The sequence below is a fragment of the Monodelphis domestica genome, chromosome 4 (assembly GCF_027887165.1).
Source record: "Monodelphis domestica isolate mMonDom1 chromosome 4, mMonDom1.pri, whole genome shotgun sequence".
In the NCBI taxonomy this organism is placed as follows: Eukaryota; Metazoa; Chordata; class Mammalia; order Didelphimorphia; family Didelphidae; genus Monodelphis; species Monodelphis domestica.
Window position 1 is genome coordinate 262,630,608 of NC_077230.1, and position 22,366 is coordinate 262,652,973.

At 34.3% G+C, this 22,366-nt stretch overlaps 1 protein-coding gene across 3 annotated transcripts in view; it reads left to right on the top strand.

Annotated features, from left to right (window-relative positions):
• CCDC82 (coiled-coil domain containing 82) overlaps positions 1 to 22,366 on the top strand; it is a 56,218-nt gene that overhangs the window by 17,722 nt on the left and 16,130 nt on the right. The window lies entirely within an intron of this gene.

Sequence of the window (22,366 nt, forward strand, 5' to 3'; positions counted from 1 at the left end):
AGAATATCCATAGTCTTAATGTCTTGGGATTAGGCTTTATCTTCTGAAAGGTGATATATGTTATTAGGAATTAGGAGTCAAAATAAGCCAAATGCTGTGGTACTAAGCATTTTTCCTATTTATTGAGAGACAAGGGTCCTTCCAGAGTGGTCCATATCTCAGTCTCTGGATTTAATTAAATCTAAAAGGCTTGGCTGAAAAAACAGATATAAATCAATCAGAAAATGTAAGAATCCACCATAAATTTGCCAATTCTACATGATAATCTACAAATTAAGGACTCATTGGAATAATGAGTTTATTTTAAAAATTAAAATAGTCCTATAACTTAAGGTAGGCTATGAGTCATTCATAGCCTACTATAAACTGAAAATAAGGAAGCTTTCATGTGAATAGTTAGCTTATAGGAACGAAAATTTTCATTGAAACCATCTTCATAGGAGTTCCACAGATCTTATAGTCTGCTTAACTTTATTCTTCATAAAACAGAGCCTACTCTGACTGGACTTACTTCATATCTCAAGGAGTATGTTGTGGCAGTGAAGTCAGGGAAGAGCAGTTTTCTAATCCCAGGATATAACATTTTAGCCCACTGAAAGAAAGATCATCTCTGCTTGTTAGGAAGGAGAATACATTCCATGGACAGGAGAGTAGAGCTCTTCCCCTGACTTACTTCCTTAACACATTTAAGATGAGGTTTCACAAGTGACTGCAAGTGTCAGATCTATCTGAAAAATGCAGTCTTTGAAAAGAAAATTGTTGTGCTCAAGTGCACTCAAGGAAAGGGAGTAGGTCTGTCAAGAATTAACAATTAAAGACACTTCATATAGAACATTTCAAACAAAAGAACAGGAAGAAAGAATAATAAATATGGTATGGAGACATTATGATAAAACATGAATAACAGTTACATAGGTTGAAAAGGCAGTGTCTGTGTGATCTATATTAATGTGAGAAGTAGTTGATCTACTGAAATTTGAGGTCCTACAGCCAGAGTATACTTATAGGAAACACAAATTAGGTTACTCAGATATAATTTTTTTTTTACTCATTATCATACTAGTAGCCTTAACTCATTTTAATTTCTATCTGACATGCTTAAGTTCACAAGATATTAAGTAGCAGGTCTTTGTTTCAAATACAGGATCACTGACTCCAGTCCAATGCTTTTTCCACTGTATCACAATGAAATCTTATATGCAGAGTATAAAACTAGTATATAAGCAAATAAAGGGTTGGAACAATAATTAATTAAAATCATGTTCTGAAAATAAAGTAAACTAGTACAGTTTGATTTAAATCTCATTTAACAAAATAAGTAATATAAATTCTGGTAGTAAAATTATCCACCATAATTTTTCCTTGATAGTTATCTTTGTGTCCTGTTTACCAATTAATTCTTGAAACTGGTTACGGGACCTAATTATTTAGAAAAGCTGCTTCCCTTGGAATTATGATCTTATATCTTTGTAGGTACCTCTTTGAACAGTGCCAGTTTCAATCCATCCATATATTTTCATGCTTCCTAGTTTTTGTCCATGGAGTCCTTCCCTAAATTCTTCCCACGGTGAACCAGGGACCTTTTCATGACTTTCCAGCTATTAGCACTCAGTTTTTCTACATGGCTATCCCACCTTATTTTCCTCTCATATATTTCTTTGGGAAAGTGTGGTAACCTATTTATTCCCATCATGCATCTCTCATTTATTAGTTTGGGCAGCCTGAAATTTTGATTCTTTAGAGATTGACTCTTTGGTGTCCAGCCATATAGTATCACTGGAAAAATATTTGTATTAAAGATAAGGGTTTTGGGGTTGTTGTTTTTTTTTTAAAGAAAATCCTTAGTACTCTTGAAAATGCTATGCAGTTTGTGAAATACAATTCATTCCACTCTTTTCTTCATGTTCAGGTCTCCACTTACCTTGTTATTTATATGCTGTGTCCATCCAAAATGCATGTATTGATGAACTGGCATGTTAAATTTTAGTATTGTCACAGATACACATGCAGATCACACCAGTATATAATAAGCATCTGTTTAGAAGGATTTAGACATTGAAAAAACAAAGTAGATTCTGGAAGTTTTGAAAATTGTTGAACCCAATGGGAAAATTTAATGCAAAAAGAAGTTTTTGACTTAGTTTCCATCTTTTTTTCTCCAATCACTTGGCTACCATCATTGTTCAAGTCTTAATCACTTCTCACGTGAACCATTACAGTGACTTAATAATTGATCTCCCTCCTAATTTCTGTCCTCTCCAGTTCTTCCATACAACTGGTAAATTGATATTCATAAATAAAACATCTGAAAATGTTACTCCTGGGCTAAAGAAGCTTCTTTGGATCCTTATTTCTTCTAGAATAAAACATGAATTCCTTTGTTTGATATTTAAACCCTTCAGGGTCTGGCTTCAGCCTATCTTTCTAGAGCAAAGGTTCTAAATTTGAGCTTGGACATTAATGGGAAAAATGTAGTGATAACTATATTTCAATATAATTGATTTCCTTTGTAATTCCCTGTATTTTATGTATTTTAAATCATTATTCTGAGAAAGGGCCATTAAGATTGATCAAATTGCCAAAGGGGTCCATGACATAAGAACTCCTGCTCTAAACTGATTTCACATTACTTCCTTCATGTACTCTATTTTCTAACCAAATTGGCATACTTGATGTTCCCCATATATGATATTTCATCTCCCACCTCTGTCTTTGCAGTCTGCCCTTGATGCGTGGAGTGTTCATCTCTTCACCTCTGCCTTTTAGAACCCTTAGCTTCCTTCATGGCTCAGCTCAAGTGACACCTCCTACACAAGTTCTTTCCTTATCCCTCTAATTATTAGATTTTATCCCCATAAATTGTTGCATATTTATTTTGTATAATTTGTATTTACATCTTTGTGTACATGCCATCCCTTTATTTCCCCTTTCTAGGTAGAATATAAACTTTGTGGCCAGGTACTTTTTATTTATGTATTCCCAGTACATAACAGGGCTTGACACATAGTAGGCACTTAATAAATTCTTGTTGAATTGAATTCGATCACTTGTTCAGTTGATGCATCAATAGATGGTAGTGTAATATATTGAGAGCTTCTAGTTCTCTTGCCAGTGAAACTCTTTGAGAGTCTTCCAACAGCATTCTACTCCCTGGATTACTACTGGAATTTCTTATATTAATCTCTTTTGTTAGAAAAATTTCCCAGTTTTCCAGAAACATTTAGATGCCAACTTGTGAAGGACCTTTATTCTGCCCAGGAACATATAGAATTGAATTAGTTAAGTAATGGTGTATGGTACTGTGCTTTACTTCATTAAAGACAGAAAATGAGTCAAAGGGAACACCAAGTATGCAGTCATGTGAACCAATTTTTAGGGCAATTTAAATTACTTTCAGAGCCCAGATGTATTAGAGTCATGCATGCACTTTTTTTTGACATGGAACGTTGTACTTTGTTCTCTAATATTACAGTTGCAATGGATTTAATGATGGTGTTTGATAGCTGAATAAAGAAAATTCCAGGGGGCAGCTAGATGGTTTAGTAGATAGAGCACCAGGCCTGGAGATGAGAGGACCTGGGTTAAAAAATGGAAAATGGCCTCAGACAATTCCTAGCTGTATGATTCTGGGCAAGTCACTTAATCCCAATTTCCTAGCCCTTGCTACTCTTCTGCTTTGGAACTGATATTTAGTATAGATTCTAAGACAGAAGGTAAGAATTTAAAAAAAAAAGAGAGAGAAAATTCCAGCCATGAGTTAGCTAAAAATGGACAATATAGATGTTATAATTATTGTAATAATCAGTTTCCTTGCCTTTAAAATAAGAATTTTGTAATATTTTGGAAAGCTAGTCATATATTTGCACTGCAACGCCTTTTAGTATTCCAAAACTGTGCCCCAAAACAGCACTGTTGGCAATTACAACAGCTTGCCAAGGATAAATTCCTATAACTGCTTTTGATACAACACAAATAATGGATAATTCAAGAGGTTTAAATTTAATTCCAGTTGCATAATATTAGAAGCAAACTTTTTTACATTTACAAAATACTTCTAACATATTATCACATTGGTCTACAAAATAGCTTTCTCAGGTAGATACAATAAATATCATCTCCACTTGAAACCAGGTGTTGCAGGTCTAAATCTATCATTCTTTTTTTTTCTGCAGAGTAGAAGAAATATTTTGAAAGCACATTTTTAAGTTGGAGAGGAGAGAAATAAAAGTATCATTTTACATTTCAATTTCCTAGAAACAAAAGAATTCTTTATAGATCTTACTTATCAAGTTACTTCCATTAGCAGCTTCCTGGATTAGAGCTTTACCTATCTAAACTACTATTCCTAAACTTTTCTTTAAAAACCTTTTACTATAACCATTGCTACATGGTGGTTACTTTGTTTTGTTTGCAAAATCTTCATAAAGAATTTTAAAATTTTATTAATAGATGTCTATTATGAAATTGTCCCCAATGTTAATATGTGTTTCATTTGATATATATTGTTTATTTGTTATATGAATTCAGATATATTTCAACTCATTTCATGTCTCCTGAACCACAGTTATATGTAATAAAAACTAGAACTAACTATGGTAAAGCCTATAAGGTAAGGATTAGTCAGAACTAACAATACCAATGTAATATAAAGTACTTCTGCTGTAATTTTGAAAAATTCAATGAAATTAGTCAGAAGATGTCATTAGATGTTTCCTCAATTGTGACTCTTTTCATATATTGAGGGGAGGAGGAAAGTTTATTCTTTTAAGAGAACAACTATTTTGGTTATTTTATTTAACTTTTATCTGGCAATTTTTAATTGCTGACTTTATAATATTCTTCTCCCCAAGATTTCTATTCACAAATTTGGTGTGTATCTATGTAATTAGATTCGGTAAAGAGCTCATTCCCCTTGTCATTGCCCTTTATTGATAGTGACCCATTGTAGCTACATTGTTCCCCAGTCTCTGAATGTAACAATATTTTGAAATAATATATTTTTCCCTTTTGTGTTAAAAGACTCATTTACCAGAAATTTGACCACTAGTTGATAATTTTTTCTTTCTATAGCAACTATAGATAAAAATATTTCTATAACAACTATAGATAAAAATATTAAGTGGCTATCATTAGGTGCTACTATGAAGGGTGAAAGAGGGGCAGGAAAGTGAAGGAGGAGAGGCAGTAGAAAATGCTATTAATACTGTCAGCAAACATTAATCATCTTTGTATGGACTGCATCCAGTGACCAAGAGTAAACACTACTGGAGAAATCGCATAACACAAATAATGACATTTTTCCTGTTAATGAAGTCAATCAATCAATAAGCATCAGCCAGCATTTTTAACTGTGTGACAGGCACTATACTAATTATTGGAAATTGAGAGAAAGACAAAAACAGTGTAGTATCTAACCTGAAGGATCCTTGGGATTGATTTCATTGTGTGCAAAAAGACAAGAAACATTTCATGAGATATTTGGCCCTTTCACCTTACATTGTCCACTGTGAACATAAGAAAAGAGAGCACCATGAAAATAATTTTAATTTATATGCTAAGATTAATTGAAAAGAAGGAATAATTAGAGAAGTTGAGTAAAGAATTTGACAAGATCCTCCAAATGAATTAAATCTATGTCTTGATGCTTAATGGATTCATTGCAAAAATAGTTGTAGGAGAGGAGGCCAAAGCTTATTGAAAATGTTTGGGATTGAGAGTTGTAAATCTATATGATACTCAGAAATCCTAAGCATATACATTATGAATATTCAAGCAGAGATGGATGATGTTGCTTGTAGAAAGCACTGAAACTCATCATAAAAAATTAAATTGACTATATTTTTAACAGATTGATAGTTTTTTAAGAAGCAGTAGTCATTTTGAAATAACACTGAGAAGATACCTTTTTGTGATTACAACAGCTCTAATACAGCTTTAATAAACAGCTAATTAACTTAAAAATTAGAAATGAACAATATAAAAAATGTAGACATTGCCACAGTTTAAGATATAAAAAGAGTATAAAAGGCATCATAGACATATATGACCAGGAAAAAAAAGATATTAATAAATCACATCAGATTGAAGGATAAGGAAATCTACAATGCCACAGGATTATTCACAATATTATGGATGATTTATTAAAATACATGGACAAAAATCCTGTGGGATAATAATATTTGAAGGGGTAGTGATTTAAAGTGGTAAAGGATAATAGCTTCATCATAACATCAGAGGCCAGATATTTATGGTTACACAATTGACTGAAAAGGACAGAGAAAATGAGAATTCAGGGACTTATTGTATGTTGATTTTAAGAAAGCATTTTCTCCTCTTCAAATGTGTTTCCATTTATTAATTTATTCATTAGAATTTTGTACATTTTGTATATTGCAAATTTAACTATGGATATAATTTGTCCAAAGATCTGCTGAATATACTAATAGCTCCAAATAAGATGCAAAAAAGGAAACTATATAATTGCCTTTTCCATTGCTATTGAAAATATGTAAAGTGCTAGCAAAAGAATCCCCTATTGAGATTATACTTTAAAATTTTGGGGGGTTTTTTGTTTTTTTTTTAGTAAAGATTACAATACTATAGAAAGATTGGTCTAACTATCCACAAAGAGGAGGGTAAATTCATATTGTCCAAATTATGTCCTCTGAAGAGGTACTTGTTCAGTTAATCCATCAATATTTTGTATAAACATATTTATGATGATGGTATAGGAAAATACCAAATGATGAAATTCCCTCTACCAGTGCAGGTCAGCACCTTTTTAAAAATGTATCAACCAAAAATTAAATACTAAGTACTAACTATAAGCCAGTTTGATTGTACTAGACCCTGAGAACACAATGAATAAAACAATCCTTACAAGGAATTTGCATACTACTATATATGGGCTTATATAAATAATAATACAATGGACCTATATAAATACACACAAAACAATTATAAATGGGAGGAAATTTGAAATGCAAGGTTGTTTGGAAGAGAAGGTCCCAATAATGGAGGTGATCAGGAAAGGCTTCATATAAAAGGTAGTGCTGAGGTTCATCTTGAAGAACTTTCTGAGGCAGAATAAAAGAGCATTTCTGTTATAGAGGATAAGCTGTGCAAAGGCATACTGATGGAAGATGGAGTGTAAATTGTAAGGAACAGAGGGAAATCCCAGTATGACTAGATCATAGAGTATAAGAGGAGAGTATGGTTCTATGAGACTGGAAAATAATTTGGAGCCTGATTGTGAAGGGCTTAAGTCAAAGCCAAACGGAGGCATTTATATTTAATTTCAAAGACAAAGGGAAACCAGCAGAATTTATTGATCATCATCTGCAATTGAGGAAAATCACTTTGGCAACAGTGTAAAGGACTGAATTAAGGAGAGATTTGGGGCAAGAGACCATGTAAGAGGCTGTGGCTGTTATCTAGGCAAGAGGTAATGGCAAACTTAGTTCTGGAACTATGGTAGCAATGTTAGAGAAAAATGGTTGAACATAAAGAGATATAGTTTTGAAAATGACAATATTTGAGAATCAATGTTATGGTGTGAGGAAGAATGAGGAGTTGAAGATAATGCCAGTGGATCTTTGATCCTGAAAGATTGTTGGTGCCTTCAGCAGAGGAAAGTGTAGAAGAGGTGGGCAAGATTGGCAGATGTGGAGATAATCGTGTTTTGGACATATTAAATCTGAGGTGTCTCTAGCACCTGCAGTTTGAAATGCACAATAGACAATTGGAATTGAAGCTCACAAGAGAGCCTTAGGCCAGATAATATAAATTGTAAGAGTACTGAGTAGAGAGAGTTTGATTAGACCTATGGGAACTAGTGATGTCTATGATAATATGTGTGGAGTAGGAAGTCTGAGATATCCTTGGAGAATGATCAGGATGATAATCAGAAAAGGGGCCTGACAGGAAGAGAACCAAAAAAGTATCATCAAAGTCTCAGAGAGGTAAGAGTAGTCAACAGTGTAAAATACAGCAAATAGGTTGAAAAGGATAAGGACAGAAAAAAGATGATCAAAGATGATCAGATATTATAGCTTAGAGCTTATTGTTTACTTTGGAAAGAGCGGTTTCAGTTGAGTTGTGATGTCAAAAGCCAGACTACAAAGAGTTTAGGAGTGAGAGGAGAGGAAGTGAGACGATGAGGATGCATGGTTTTCACCAGGAGTGTGCCTGACAAAGGAGATATATATAAGAGATATAAATACTGAGGGAAAAGAAGTGAGTGTAGGAGAGGATATGCATCGATTTTGAGATAGAGAATTGGAGAAGAAGCTATTGGCAGCTTGAGTAAGAAAGAAGATTTAGAAAACTTTTTAGGGAGTGGTGGGAGTGAGGTTTAGAACCAACTGGGAAAGAATAAAAGAACTGCCTGGATGGAGAGGGCTCTAGTTATAAAGATCATAATGACAACTCTTGGTTTGACTGTGGATTCTTGGACACCTTGCAATAACTACATGTACTCTCCAGGACTCTGTGACCCACAATTTTAAACCACCATTTGAGGTAAATATTTGTAGAGATCCAGGTGTCTGTGCTCAATTGAAAATGATATGAAAGAATTTATCTCAAACAAATCCACCTCATACTTTATCTGAGAGAATAAAGTTGGAAACATGATGGACTGGAGCAAATGCACATCTTATTTCAAAAACTAAAATTTATCAAACATAGGTCAATAACTAAAGAATGACTCATCCTGGAAAGCTAAGTGTTGACAAATATAAGCAGTTGATTCATTGCAGACATTTCCTTTTTTATCATTCTGCTCTGTGAAAAATATGTGAAATATGGTATTTTTTCCTCATAAGGCTTCAGGAGACATAAAAACTAACTGACTCTTCAAAAGAAGCTCAATTATATTGATGTGACCTACAACATTGTTTTAGAGCATTACCTGGGGCACTAAGAGAATTTACATAGGGTCACATAGCCAATATTTGTCAGAGGCAGGACTTGAATCCTGATCTTCCTAACTTCAAGGCCAACTTTCTATCTACCACACCACACTGCTTGTCTGAGCAATAGACTAAAACTAACTGAATTCAGAATATGATGCCCATATTACTACATGCAGTTGGATAGACTGCACATTCAGTTAATTTATCAGCTCTTTATATCTTGGTCAAGCACTGGAGCAAAGCCTGGAAATGAAATGGAGAAAGAAAGCACATTGGATAGCATTTGGGAAATGCACAGCATTGTTGGTCATCCCAGCTATGCTAGAAAAACATCTTCTAAAAACACATTCTTCCTATGAAGGTATAAGATTTTGAATTATGAAAGGTAACAGTATCCAAGAACCAAGATTTTAGTAAACTAAAGGGCATTGATGGGTATAAGTAGGCTGTAGCATATTGCCAGTAGTCGTCTATATCAAAATTGGAGCAAAAATATTTCATCCAAGTAAGAAATGTGTGACGAGGAAAGGAGTTAGGCAGTCATGTATTGAAGGCTAGTAATAACTAATGACCATCCTGATTGTTATGCTGGTACTGAAGAAATGTTAAAAGACCTAAGAGGAATGTTTTCATCATGTTTGGTAAATCGTGTGGAGAGTTTCTGGGAGAACATGGACAAGAAATGAATGATATGAAAAAGCCTGAATGGTTTGTAATCTGAATTGTTGGAAGAAATAACCACATTGATGAAATCATGGGTCTGTTGAAGTACGAATTTTTAATTCCAAAATTAATGATTCTATAATAGGCTATATTTTATTCAGGTAAAACTACAAATAATATCCATTTCCACTTCATATAACTTCACAAACTGTTTTTAAAAACAATCATTTTAAATCTGTTCAAAGAACTATACAACTCTAAAAACATAACCAAATGCCATAGACTTCAATTAAAATTAATTAGTAATTTCTCTGGTTCACAAAGGCTTTCCATACTTTTTACAAGTTAGCCCTAAGCCCTTTCTTTTAATTCTTTTTAAAATGGCTAGGCCACAAGAAAGTTTGAATGAGTCATCAGTGAAAAGAATACTAGGCATAGGAGTCACAGGATTTGAGTTTTATGTGTTGACCCTAATTACTTAGTGACCTTGGGGAAATGACTTGGCCTCTCTGGGCCAAGTTGGATTAGAACTCTAAGATTAGACATGCCCACAGACATCACCAGATAATTTTAATTTTTTTAAATGCATAGAAGATGGAAGCAAGAGCTAACAGAATGAATATAAAATCATAAGGCAATGTTTCTAAGAATACTGTGTGAGTAGTGTTAAATTTTAGAAATGAGTAAAACTGGTAAGAAAGGGTGGTAAAAAAGGTGAACAACAAAAAGTTTGGGGTGGTGGGGTAAGGAGAGGATCAAAGAAAGGAAGAGACTGATAATCCAGGTGGATAGGACAATATCATCTGAAAATAGAAAAGCAGAAGTGCCCCATTCTTATTTGCTTCTTATAATTGATGTGATGTAGTGTAGTATAGTGGTCTCCAAAGTTAGAGCTTTTTACCCTCATAGGTTTATCTTAGGTTAACCCTTTGGAATACCAGACTAACGAGTGGAAAGATATAACCCTAAAATATCATTTGAGAGACTTGTTTCAAAGACATCACACCTCTTATCCATTATCACCTAACATTCCCCATCTCTAAGAAACTTCTAACCTTTTCTCTTCCACTGCAGGAGTCAGCTCCTCAGGATAATTATAACATAACCATCACCCAGATACCTACTACTACTACAAGATGCCTTTGAGAAAATCCCCTCTTTCCAAATCCTACTCTTCAGATTACTTCATGGTTTTAGTAGATGCCCCTTAGCTAGTTCTGGCTACCAGGATAATAATTAATGAGAAAGATGTTACCTCCCACCTATTCCTTTCTAGTAGGACAGCAAAAGATGTTCAGGCATGAATTGGTTGCAGTCTGCATCACACAACATTAATATTTTTCCCCAAACACACCCTTACTCTTAGTTCCCCACATTCATCAAGTTATCCTTCCATTCTGTTTATAGTGCTGGAGTCATCCTTTGCCTCACTCTCATTCACTCGATATATCCAGTCATTTGTCAAGTAAGAAACATTGTTTCTGTCTTCAAAGTATCTTGGATCTTTCCCCTTGTCTTTATTTATACAATCAATAGCACACAGTCACCCTTACCCAGATAACTGCAATAACTTATTAGTCTCCCAGCCCCAAGTCTCTCCCCTCTCAAATCAGTCCTCCACACAGCTGATTAAATGATAATAATCATTCTGTTGTCAGTCCTCTACCAAATAAGCTCCAGTGACATAAATTCCTCTATTTTAGAATTTAAAACCCATAACAACATGACCCTTTTCCTACTTTTAGATCCTTATTATGCACCACTCTTCTTCCTGCATTGTTCAAGTTCAACCAAACTAGCCACCCTGTTGCCATATGACATTCTGTCTTCCATCCCTATGCCTATTGTTGGCTATCCTCTATTCTTGGAAAATACTCCTCAATGTTGCCTTCATGATTCTTGTTTCCTCCAAGACTCAGCTCAAGCACTACTTTCTATATAAAGACTTTTCCAATCCTACCTCCCTAACCTCTAGTAACCTCCCTCCCCGTATTACCATATATATATCCTACACATACTCATTTATGGACTTAATTACCACCACCCCTATCCCTCAAGAACATAAGCTCCTTGAGTGCAGATAGTTTCATTTCTGTCTCTAGCATTGAATGAAATGTCTGGGACGATATGGGTACTTGATAAAAGCTATTGATTGATTAATAATTGGAAGGAGCTTCTAAAGCAATGGAATCACAAATTAGTTGTGTATTTAAAAGATTCATCTATTTAGTTTCAATATTGGAATACTTAGTTGAATCCTCAAATCATGAAACAAAACATGGGAAGAATAAAATGTGTTTTTAAAAAAAAGATACCAAAAAAAAGGCAATAGATTTTAAAAAAATTTTGTAGAGTTCTGGATTCCGAGACTGGGGAGAAATACGACTATTTGACCATAAAGTATTTATTTGGCAAATGCTTCCAAAACAGATTAAAAACCTTCACCAGGAAAGATTATATAAGCCAAATTTTTCTCCCCACAAACATCTGCTGTTTGTCTCCTGGGACTGTACTTAAAGGAATTACTAAACTTAAAGATGTGTTATGCATTTTTCTTTTACGAAAAGATGTTTCCTATATTCCTGTGACAAGTGGCTGTCAGTAGCATATGACCTAGCAGATTAAAAAAAAAAGAGGCATTTAATGTGATCCTTCAAGACAAAAGTGACATTTTTAAGTGTTGATATCTTGCTTTTTATATAAAATTTTTATCCCTCTTCAACTCTCTCTTATTACAAAAATATTTTTTTTAAAAAGAGGGGAAAGCAAGGGGGCAGCTGGGTAGCTCAGTGGATTGAGAGCCAGCCCTAGAGACGGGAGGTCCTAGGTTCAAATCTGGCCTCAGACACTTCCCAGCTGTGTGACCCTGGGCAAGTCACTTGACCCCCATTGCCTAGCCCTTACCACTCTTCTGTCTTGGAGCCAATACACGGTATTGCCTCCAAGACAGAAGATAAGGGTTTAAAAAAAAAAAAGAGGGGAAAGCATACCAGCAAACCTAAACAAAGCATCCAAGGTTACCTTCCTCTGCAAAGAGGGAAAGCAGGTACATTTTCATATCCTTTATTCGTAGTCCAATTTGGTCATAATTACACAGCACACTTTTTTTCTTGCTTTATATTTAAAATATTGTCATTGTGTATATTTTCATCTTATTGCTTGCATTTTTCCTCAATACACCTAATTCTTCCCTTGCCTCTCTATAATCTACATTCTTTTTTTATGGGTAAGTCCCACAATCTCTATATCCATTTGATAGAGAGGTATCTATTTGGTTTGAGGTTCTTTGATCCTTTAAAAAATGCTGTTATAATCATTTTATTGTATATTAGAACTTTTCTTTTTATTACCTCCTTAGAGACACATGCCTAATGGTACCAAAGCATAGATTGAGAATGTAAACATTTTTAGTCATTCTCTTAATATAATTCCATGTTGCTTTCCAGCATAATTAGGCCACTTCAAAACTCCATCAACAGGGGACAGCTAGGTGGCTCAGTGGATAGAGAACCAATCCTGGAGATAGAAGATCCTGGGTTCAAATTAGAAGATCCTGGGTTCAAATCTAACCTCAGATACTTCCTAGCTGTGTGACCCTGGGCAAATCACTTAACCCCTGTGGTATATCCCTTTCCACTCTATTGTTTCTACAATTATTGGTTCAAAGACAGAAAGAAGGTAAAGGTGTAAAAAACAAAACAAACAAAATTCATCCCCAGTAAACTAGTATGACTATCTTTCCATAGCTCCAAGTTATCTGTTAAGATCGTTTGTCATCTTTGTCAGTTTTCTGAGTTTGAAGTGAAATCTCAATTTTTATTTACATTCCTCTTATTAGTGATTTGAAGTAATCTTTCATATAGTGGTTACTGTTTTACAAGTTTTATTGAAGTGTTTTGTTGTTACATTACAAATATTTAGAGATTACAACTATTCCGTGAAAGGTCTTTTGTAACAAAGCAATTATACAAAACTAACAAATGCAATCACCTCATTGAAAGAACGTGCAACATTCTACATCTCTAGCATCTACCTGACCTCCCCTTACCTGTTTTTTAATTAATTTTAATTAACAAAAATCTATTTTCTTTTTTCCCTGGAAAAAGAGAAAAATAAATTCCTTGCGATATTGTAATAAATATTCATAGTCAAAAAAGAAAAACAACTATTTAGTACTTATTTTGTGCCAGACATTGTACTAAGAACTTTCTCATGACTCTGGTAGGTAGGTGTTATTATTATCATCCCCATTTTATAGAATGGAGGAAACTGAGGCAAATAAGTTAAAAGGACTTGCCTTAGCAAGTGAGTGTCAGACAGAAGCTAGATTTGAACTTTGGCCTTCCTGACTCCAGCCCCATAACCCTATCCCTTGGGCCACACTATTTTTGTCTCATTCTGCACCCTAAATCCATCTATGTTTTTTGACCCAATAATTCTTTAAGATTGAGTTTAGTATCCAATTAATTTAAACACTTTAAATGTATTTTTTCTTAAATTGTTATCAGTAAAGGCTATATATAATATTTCTGCTTTTCTGCATTTGTATGAAGTTTTTAAGTCCTAAGACCTGATAAATTTTTGTAAAGAGGCCTTCCATAGCTGAAAAATAAATAAGCTCCTTTCTGCTTCTATTCAGTAATTACCAAATATCTAGTTATATTTTAAAGGTTTTTTTAGTAAGTATAAAAGAAGATATTATACTATAGCAATTCACTTTGCAAAATCAAGCAAAAAAGCAGAAAACTTCATAGTGTAATGCTATGAATCATTTGGTTGATTATAAATATCTATTGGTGACTTCTTTCTTCTTAAAAATTATTTTTAACAAGCTTTTCTTTGTTAAGTTCCAAATTTTCTCCCTATTTCCTACCCTTCTCACATCCACTGAGGTTATCAATATCAGTTATACATTTGAAATCATGCAAAAGCTGTTTCCATATTAGCCATGTCAAGAAAAGAAAGTGAGAAAATTATTCTTCAGTTTGCACTCAGTTCATTAATTCTCTTATCTGGACATGAATAGCTTTCATCATGAGTTCTTTGGATCATTTTATTAATTAGAGTAGTCCAGTCTTTTGCAGTTAATCATTATTACAACATTGCTATTGCTGTGCACACTGCTCTCTCCCAGTTCTTCTCACTTCACTTTGTATCAGTTCATATAGGGTCTTATGTTTTCCTGAAACCACCCCCCTCCTCATTTCTTAGAGCACAGTAGTACTCCATGACAATCATATGCCACAGTTTGGCTAGCCATACCCCAGTTGATAAGTATCCCCTCAATTTCCAATTCTTTGCCACCCAAAAAAGAGCTGCTAAAAATGTTTTTGTAGATATACTTCCTTTTCCTTTTTCTTTGATCTCTAGGGTATAGACCCACTAGTTGTATTTCTGAATCAAAAAGGTATGCATAGTTTTATATTCCTTTAGGCATAGTTCTATATTGTCTGCTAAAATGGTTTAACCAGTTCACTTCTTCAACAGTTCTAATGCATCTATTCTCCAGTATCTCCTCCAGCATTTGTCATTTCTGATATGTATGATGTGGTACCTCAGAGTTGTTTTAATTTGTCTTTCTCTAATCACAAGTAATTTAGGCATTTTTTCATATAACTATTGATAGTTATTTCTTCTGAAAACTGCCTATTTATATGCTTTGACCATTTATCAATTGGGGAATAGCTTTTATTTATATAAATTTGACTCAGTTCCTTATATATTTGAGAAATGTGGACTTTTTCAGAGAAGCCTGCTGTAAAATGTTTTCATTCATTCTGTGGTACCTTTTAGCAAATATAATAGAGGTGCACAAAGAAGAATTTTTATAGTTAAGGTAAAGAAGAAGAAGCAATGCTTGAACTTTGCTTTCATCAGTATTGGTTCAAAGAAATAAGAATACAGATATACACACACAATTAGGTATAGACATCTGTCTTACCCAATAGGAAAATAGGAGAGGAAGGCGATAAGAGAAATGGCAGGAGGAAGAACAGCAGGACTGATTAAATAAAGGACAAATTAATAGGGGCAGTGGTCAGAAGGAAAACTAACAGAAGAAAATAGGGGAGAATTATATAGTCATCATAACTGTAAAGGTGAATGAGATGAGCTAATCCATTAATATGTTGTATAGAAGAGACACTTGAAACAGGCACACATAGTTAAAATGAAGGACTGGAAAAGAATCTGTATTATGCTTCAGCCAAAGTAAAAAAGTCAGAGCCAGCAATCATGTCTCAAATTAAAAGCAAAAACAGGCCCAATTAAAAAATAATAATCAGGGAAACTACAATACCTTTGAGAATGTCATATTCCAAGCCCTCTGTTCCCTTAGCATAAAAGCTTTTTCTGGTATGATTCTACTATGGTTCTATGTCATTTGAACTGTTTCTTTCTATAAGCTTCTAATATTTTCTCCTTGACCTGAGAGCTCTAGAATCTGTCTATAAAATTCCTGTGAGTTTTCATTTTGGGAATTTTTTCAGTTGCTGATCAGTGAATTCTTTCCATTTCTATTTTACCATCTGGATCTTAGATATTATAGCAGCTTTCTATTATAATTTTTTGAAATATGATGTCTAGGCTCTTTTTTTTTTGATCGTGGCTTTGAGATAATCCAACAATTCTTTTTAAAAGTGTTTTTTTTTAATTTTCCCAATTACATGTAATAATCTTCAAAATACATTTTCCAACATTATGAGATCGAAATTGTCTCCCTCCTTCCCAGCAATGGTGTGCAATTTGATCTGGCTTATACATGTATTATCATGCAAAACTAACTTCCATATTGGTCTTTGTTGTAAGAGAATACTCATAAAACCAAAATTCCAAAATAAAAACACAAACTGAAGTGAAAAATAGTATGCTTTGATCTGCATTCTGACTTTACCAGGTCTTTCTTTGGAGATAGATAGCATTCCTTGTCATAAGTTCAACAGTAGCTAAGTCTTTCACAGTTGATTATCATATAATATTGCAGTTACTGTGTACAACATTCTCTTGTTTCTGCTTATTTCACTCTTTATCAATTCAGGTAGGCCATTCCACCTTCTTCTGAAATCATCCTGCCCATAATTTCTTACAGCACAATAGTATTCCATCACCATCATCTCTCACAATTTGTTTAGCCATTCCCCAATTGATGGACATCTCCATAATTTCCAATTCTTTGCCAAAGCAAAAAAAAAAAGCTGCTACAAATATTTTTGTTCAAGTAGTTCCTTTCTCCTTTTTTAAAAAATATCTTTGGGGGACAGCTGGGTAGCTCAGTGGATTGAGAACCAGGCCTAGAGATGGGAGGTCCTAGGTTCAGATCTGGCCTCAGACACTTCCCAGCTGTGTGACCCTGGGCAAGTCACTTGACCCCCATTGCCTAGCCCTTACCACTCTTCTGCCTTGGAGCCAATACACAGTATTGCCTCCAAGATGGAAGATAAGAGTTTAAAAAAAAAAACAAACTTTGGCACAGTCCAATAATTTTTCATTCTCCTCATTCTTTTTGCAGATCAGTTGTTTCCAATGAGATATTTCACATTTTCTCCTACTTTTCATTCATTTGACTTTGTTTTATAGTATTTTGCATCCCTTTGAGTCATTGGTTTCCATTTGCCCATTTCTGATTTTTAAGGAATTATTTTCATCAGTGAGCTTCTGCACTTTTTTTTCATTTGACTAATTTTTAAAGTTTGTGTGTTCAGTGAATTTTGTACCTTTTCTGTTTGGCCTTATTTTCTTTTAAAGGAGTTCTTCAGTGAATTTTTCTGCTTTTTCTTGCTATTGGGCCAATTCTGTTTTTTTCTTCAGTATTTTTTGTACTTCGAAAGAAGGTTTATTGTTGTTCAATCATATCTGACTTTTCATAATTCTATTTGGGATTTCCTTGGTGAAGATATTGGAGTGGTTTGCTACTTCCTTCTCAAGATCATTTTACAGTTCAGGAAACTGAGACAAGCAAGGCAACATGACTTGTCCAGGACCACATAGCATATATCTGAGGCCAGATTGGAATCCAGGAAGAAAAACCTTCTTGAATCAGGCCTGGCACTCTACCCCCTGCTTCACCCAGCTGCCCATGCCTCTTTTACTAAGATGTTAATTTTATTTTCATAATTTTCTTGCATTAATCTCATTTGTTTTTCCTAATGGTTCTTCCACTACTCTTATCTTTAACTATTCCAGGAATCCTATCTGGCTTTGTGTCCAATTAGCATTTTTCTTTGAAGCTTTGTTTATACCTGTTTTCACATTGTTATCTTTTTCTAAACTTGTATCTTGACCTTCCCTACCATGTAGTAGCTTTTTATGGTAAAGTCCTTTTTTTGTTGTTTGCTCAGCCTATTATTTCACTTTGAACTTTATATTAAAGTTAATCTCTGCTAACTTGGTGGTAGGAAAGCACTGTGCCAAGCTATATACTTAGCACGTTTTTCCAGTGAGTACTCCCCATTGATTTCTAATAAAAAATACTGCCAGGAAGGCAGTATATTGGAATACTATTTTTAGTAATAAGATTATAGAATGTAGGTTCACTATTCCTCTTTGGCAGTGTGGTTCATTACCTGAGTTTTCATTCAGAGCAACGGTAGTACATAGCAGTAAATTGTATTAAAATAAATATAGTATGTCATAACTTATATATCTTTTGTCTTGTTTTCTTTTGTTTTTGTTTGTTTTCTATTAATCTGTACATCCCACAACCATCTCCCTCCCATTCCCTTTTGAGCAGTTAAAAAAATGAACCACCAAAAGAAAGCCTTCAAGATGTAATCCAATAAAACAAATTCCCATATTGGCCAAGTCTATATGTATATATCTCTTTTTGAATTTCAACTTCATCAACTCCCAGTCAGGAAGTAAGTAGTATGTTTCATCTTGATGACTTAGGGACTCATAGTTTATCATTGTATTGATCAAAATTCTAAAGTCTTTAAAAATTATTTTTCTCTATTATCTTTTCCTCATATAAATTTTTCCCTAATTTTGTTTACCTTCCTTAGTAATACTTAGTAGAAGTCCTCCCACTTTTCTCTAAAACTGTCAACAATATTTCATTTCATTCTATATACTACAGTTCATTTAGCTATTCCTTATATCCCTTTATTCCTTACATATATATTCCTTACATCCCTTTAGTTTCCAATTTTTATCTACCACAAAAAAATCTGCTAAGATATTTCATATATATATATAGGAAATACACACACACACACACACACACACACACACACACACACACACATCCTTTTCCTTGTTCTTAGATCTTTTTGGGATACAGAGCTAGTAGTATATTGTTGGATCCAAAAATATAAGCAGTTTATTAACTGATGGCACAGTTCCAATTCTTTCCCTAATATCTGAACCAATTTAGAACTCCACCAAAAGGGCATTATTGTGCCTGTTTTGCCACATCACTCCAACATCTGTCATTTTCCTCTTTTGTCATCTTTTCCAGTCTTGGAAATGTCTGAAATTTAAAGCTGCTTTAGTTTGCGTTTCTATAATTACTAGTTATTTAAAACATTTTATGTGGTGTTTGATAGCTTGGATTTCTTCTTTTGAAAACTGCCTGTTCATATCTTTCAACCATTAAGTTTCCTATACTTAAGTTTCCTATACTTAACTTTTCACTAAACCCTGTCAGACTCTGAAGCTATATATCTCTCCTCCTTTTGTCAACCAAACACACAGAAAATGCTGTCTATACTCATCATCCCCAATTCCTTTCCTCTCACTGACTCTTTAACCCTTTGCAGTCTAGATTCTAATATCATCATTCAACTGAAACAAGTCTCTCCAAAACTACTAGTATCTCTTAATTGCCAGATCTAATGGCCTTTTCACAGTCCTCATCTTTATTGACTTATCTGCAGCATTCTGTACTGTTAACTCCCCTTTTTCCAATGATATAATATATATAACGTTTAGCACAGTGCCTTGTACATAGTAGATGCTATATAAATGCTTATTTCCTTCCTCTCCTTTCAAACAGATCTAGAAAATGCACCAATTTGAATCTTATGGGTAGATTTTTTTTAAAAAGTCACCATAAGTCATTTTTCCAACCCAAGGTGGCACAGGAAAACAATCTATAAGGTCTGAGATACTGGAGTCAGAATATGGCCTGGAGCCAGTACCCATGTGTACCTTTAACACCCAGGAGGAGGTTATGCCCCAGGGCAAGAAGAGGTCCCAGACTTATACCGGGTACCAAGTGAAAGAAAAAGGAAGAGGGTATCAAGGGAAAGATAAGGGAAGATTTGTCACCTACTACATCTTTCTGGGTGATTGATCTAGGACAGATTGAGGAGGGAAACTGTGCTGAGACGTTATATTCCTGGGTGAGGAGTCATTGCTGGTCTGATGTAGTGTTTCCAGAAACAAATACCTACTATAATGGTTCAGATTTCAGGAGCAAAGAAGAGTCTTAGTTCCAACTTTTAGTCCAGTTTTCAGCCTTCAGAGGAATAACCAGGGCTGAAATTCCAAACCAAAAGAAATGCTGTAGCCCTACTGCTGAGCCAGCAGACCTCCTCTGCTGATTTGTTCATAACCAAAACTAGAAAAGGAACTTGCAGCACTAAAAAATCAGACTCTGCCTTGGATTGGACTGCTTCATCCAGTACTGAAAGCTTATAGAACAGCCAGAGTTGTCCCTGAGAACCTGGAATAAAGCAACACTCAGTGCCCCAAAGAAAGAAGCAACAAGATCAGCTAGACCTTCCTTACAGAAGAACACAGAATCTGACTTTAAATCAATTCCAAAGTCAGGAAGAAAGCTGGAGATCTAAGGAAACAAAAAAGAATCCTACTGTTAAAAGAATTATGGTAACAAACCCAGAAGAGAATGACTTCAAAACATCGAGCAAACCCCTAAAGAAAAACACAGCTTGGACATAAGTTCTTGGAAGAGATGAAGCAAAGGTTTAAAAAAGAAATTGAAAAGAAATGAGAACTATGCAAGAAAGAATTGGAAAGGGAATTAACACCTTAGCATAAAAGGTGAAAACTACCTAAAGACCAAAAAGAAGCCAATGACTATATGAGATAATAAAAAATGTTTTTAAAGAAGACTAAAAAAATAGAAGAAAATGTATGGTACTTTATAACAAAAACACTGACCTAAAAAGCAAGGTGTGAGAAAAAAAAATTAAGAATGATAAGCATACCTGAATTCCATGACCAAAATAAAAAGAGCCTAGACATCCTTTTTCAACAAATCATAAGAGAAAATTGCTCAGATCTCTTAGAACCAGAGGACAAAGTAGAAATAGAAAGAAAACATTGATTACTCCTTGAAAGAGACCACAAAATGAAAATTCCTAGGAACAAAATCCAGAGGTCCCATGTCAAAAAAAAAAAAAAAATATATATATATATATATATATATATATATATATATATATATATATATATAAAACAATTCAAAAGAAAGAATTCAGTTACTAAGGAGCCACAGTCAGGATTACATACAAGTTAGCAGCCACCACTACAAAGGATCAGAGAACTTGGAGTACAATAAAGGCAAAACATAGAGCCTAGTCTTGCCCACCAATACAGAGTACAATCCTGTTATTGTTCAGTCATTTGAATTGTATCTGTCTGCTTGTGATTCCATTTGTGGTTTTCTTGGCAAAGATACTGGAGTAGTTTGCCATTTCCTTCTCTAGTTCATTTTATAGATGAGGAACCTGAGGCAAACATAGTTCAGTGGCTTGCCCAGGGTCACACAGTTAAGTGTTGGATTTGAACTCGGCTTTTCCTGACACCAGGGCTGGCACTCTGTCCAAAGCACCACCTAGCTATGCAAGCCTACAAGAAGAGAAATGGCTCTTTAATAAAATAGAGGATTTCTAAACTTTCCCGATGAAAAGAGCTGTTTAAAAACTTTGAATTTCAAACACAGAACTTAAAAAAGTAAACATGATTGAATGACAGTAAAGGACAGAGATAAACACTTACATTCAAATATGGAAAGAGGATAGATATTTTCCACCTCTCTGATCATCAAGGGTCATGGAGGGAATCTACTCAACAATTAGGGGAATAGTTATTTTGTGTCTCATTAATTTTGAGAAGAGTGAAAAGAGAGAAGAACACACTAAAAGTCTTGGAAGGAATAGAAAAGTTAGGGGAAATTATTTCACATAATCAAGATATGAAAGTAGACATCTAAAATGTCGAAGGATGGAGAAGTAGGAAGAGCGACCAACACTTGAACCTTACTGTCATCTGAACTGGGCAAGGAGGAAAGAACACACATACACAGTTGGGTACAGAAATACATTTCATTCAACAAGGAAATAAGAGGGAAAGGGGAAAAGGGAGGTTTAGAGAGAGGGTGGTAGAATAAAGGAGACAGTTTTAAGCAAAACAAATTCTATGTATAAAATTAATTCTAATTTTTTTATTAAAATTGAAGTGGCAAAGAATGAGAATCTGAAAGGATGGCAACAAATTGTTGTAAGACTGAACAAGTTATAAATGTGATCAAACACTATTGTGTTGTGAGAAATGAGAAAAAAGAGTAGTTTCAGAGAAACCTGGCAAGACATGAACTGATGCAGAGTAAATTGGACAGAACCAGAACAATTTTCACAATGACAGTAATATGGTAAAGACAGACAACTTTGAACGGATTAGGCATGGATCTGTGTAATGACCAACTATGATTCCCAAGGACTAATGTTTACCTCCCTCCTGATATGGAAGGGAAGGACTCAATACAAAATGAGAAATATTTTGGAGCATGACCAATATGGAAATTTTGTTTTGAATGACTATATGTG